Below are 2,902 nucleotides of genomic sequence, written 5' to 3' on the forward strand. Positions count from 1 at the left end.
CCCAACCCTGCCTGGAGGAGGGAAGTAGTCCAAGAGGGAATGCAGAAGCATTTCCTGCAGCCTTGTGAACCGGTTGACTTTCTGTCCATCTGTGGATTGTGACTTTCTGCCTTTGCACATCTGGAGTCAGGACTGCCACCCAAACAGCCAGAACAGAAGGTACCAGTGATGTCCATCTCAACAAACTACCCGACCCGCAAAGCTTCCATTTTCAGAGGCCCAGAGAGCAGGGGATTAACATTGGAAGACAGCAACTCACTGGAGAGTGATTCCAGTGAGGACCAGTTCTCAGGCAGGAGGACAGCAGGAACAAAGAAGCTGCCAGGAGCCACCCCCACTGAAAACAACTCCAGAAATAGAGAAAACTCAGCAAGGACAAGAAGGGCAGACAGAGAGAGGCAGAGGTGGACAGGAAGGAACTTCCAAAAAGGACAATAGAACAGGGGTTCCTTGTAACAGTAAACAATGGAAGAGATCAAAGTAGGAAAGCTGGCTCTATACTGGGGCAAGTTCAAGGAGGAGAAGAGTCCTACCCAGCAATGACACCAAATCCCTGAAAGTTGGTTGTCCAGGGAAGTAGAATCCTTGTCCCTTTGGTTACCTGAGTTCTCCCAAGACTTTCACCTCAAGTTTGGGCTTTGGGAACATATCTCCAAGTAGCCCTTGCTCAGATCTCCAGCCTTCCACTTTTGTCAGGGCTCGACTCCAGCTCCCACTCCTACACAACTGAAAAGACACCCAGTTTTCAGTGATACAGGTGTGATAGCTGCATTTGCTTTCCTCCTTGATTGTTCCTAATGAGTGTGCCGTCTACCTAACCACTTATTATAAAAGCATTCTCCAATCCCTCAAAGAACTTGCAGGAAAAAGTAAAACAGGTGTTTCCTGTTCCTGGTGACACAGACTTCACAAAACAAAGCTCTCAGGAATAATTCCTCAGTGATTAGTACTGAAGGATCATGTTTCCAGTAGTAGGAATTAGAGGGCAGAGAGACAGAATTCTAGGGCTCCAAGAAGGAGTTACAGATATGTCAGAGAGGAGAGGCTCAATCTGAGTGCTCCATAGTGAAAGTAAGTAGCCTGGGCAGATAGAAGGCACCTTTCAGAACTTTTACGGGAACTGCCACTTGTTTAGCAAAAGCTGCCTAAACCTTTCTTTCCAGTTTGAACTATCTTTCTCAAAGCAACAGATTATGTTTTGCTACCATGCCCTTTCTTTAAAACATGCATGAGGACTTCTCTGGTGGTCCAGTGGTTGGGAATTCACCTGCCAATGCAGGGCACACAGGTTCGATTCCTGGTCCAGGAAGACTCCACATGTCACAGGGCAACTAAGCCCATGAGCCACAGCGCCACCGCTCTAGAGCTCACGTGCCACCGCTACTGCCTAGAGCCTGTGCTCCACAACAAGAGAAGCCACACGATGAGAAGCCGACGCCCCACACCTAGAGAGCAGCCCCCACTCGCCTCAGCTAGAGGAAGCCCGAGTGCAGCAACAAAGACCTGGCACAGCCAAAAATAAATAAATTAAAAAAAAAAAAAACATGCATGAGAGCAAGTGTAGTACTCTGGAGCAGGCAGTGGTGAAGGGGAAAAAAAATCATTTCAGCACCATGCTCCAGATCAACGTGGTAAAAAACCACATCAGCAGATACCCTCCAAGCAGCGAACCTACAGGAGAGCGCCAGTGCTGAAGAGCGCCACCACTGCTCAGCAGCGGTCAACTCTACTTTCCACCTGGGCTTCCCAGCTGGCGCAGTGATGAAGAATCCAGCTGCCAATGCAAGAGACAAAGAGATGCAGGTCAGGAGGATCCTTGATCCCTAGGTCGGGAAGATCCCCTGGAATAGGAAATGGCAACCAACTCCAGTATTCCTGCCTGGAAAACTTCATGGACAGAGGAGGCTGGCAGGCTACAGTCCATGGGGTCACACAGTCAGACACAACTGAGTGACTAAGCACAGCAGACAGTCGACTCTCGGAAGTCTGTGTCACCAGGAACAGGAAACACCTGTTTTACTTCAGTGTCCACAGTGGGAGACCAAGGTGCAGAACATTCGATCCCCATCTTGTGTCCATGAAACAAAACAGGAAGTCCTCCTGTTTTACCAGGACATACTGGACACACACTGGGTGCAACAATGAGGTCATTCTTTTATTTGCCCCTGCTGCTGCTAAGTCGCTTCAGTCGTGTCCAACGCTACACGACCCCATAGACGGCAGCCCACTTGAGTCCCAGACTAAAAGCCACCATCACTGCTATACTGCACTCAGAACAGATTTCAAATGTAAAATGGGTTGTTGTGAAAGGGTTAGTCACTCAGTTGTGTCAGACTCTTTGTGAGCCCATGGACTATAGCCCACTAGGCTCCTCTGTGCATGGGATTCTCCAGGCAAGAATACTGGAGTGGGTCACCATTCCCTTCTCCAAGGGATCTCCCTGACCCAGGGATTGAACCTGGGTCTCCCGCATTGCAGGCAGATAGATTCCTTCCCATCTGAGCCACTAGGGAAGCCCAAAACGAGTTGTTAGGCATGGATAAACTTTGGGATATAGGTTGCCTTCCAGGGATACTGTTCCTTGCTTCCTACTCAGAGCTGTGCATGGTTCCTTGCTTCCTACTCAGAGCTGTGCATCTCTTTTTATTTTTGGCTGTTCCGGGTCTTAGCTGCAGCACTCAGGACCTTTAGTTACAGCATGTGGGATCTAGTTCCCTGCCCAGGAATCAAACCCAGGCCCCCTGCATTGAAAGCTCAGAGTCTTAGCCACTGAGCCACCGGGGAAGTCCCTCGACTTCTATATTCTTAAATCAATACTAAGAAGTGAGGAGAGTGGGAGCGAGAAAGTGTTCCTTGTTTGATCTTTAGGCATTTGTCTTCCAGTTACAATACATAGAGTTCC

Source organism: Oryx dammah, unplaced genomic scaffold, assembly GCF_014754425.2.
Source record: "Oryx dammah isolate SB20612 unplaced genomic scaffold, SCBI_Odam_1.1 HiC_scaffold_28, whole genome shotgun sequence".
NCBI lineage: Eukaryota > Metazoa > Chordata > Mammalia > Artiodactyla > Bovidae > Oryx > Oryx dammah.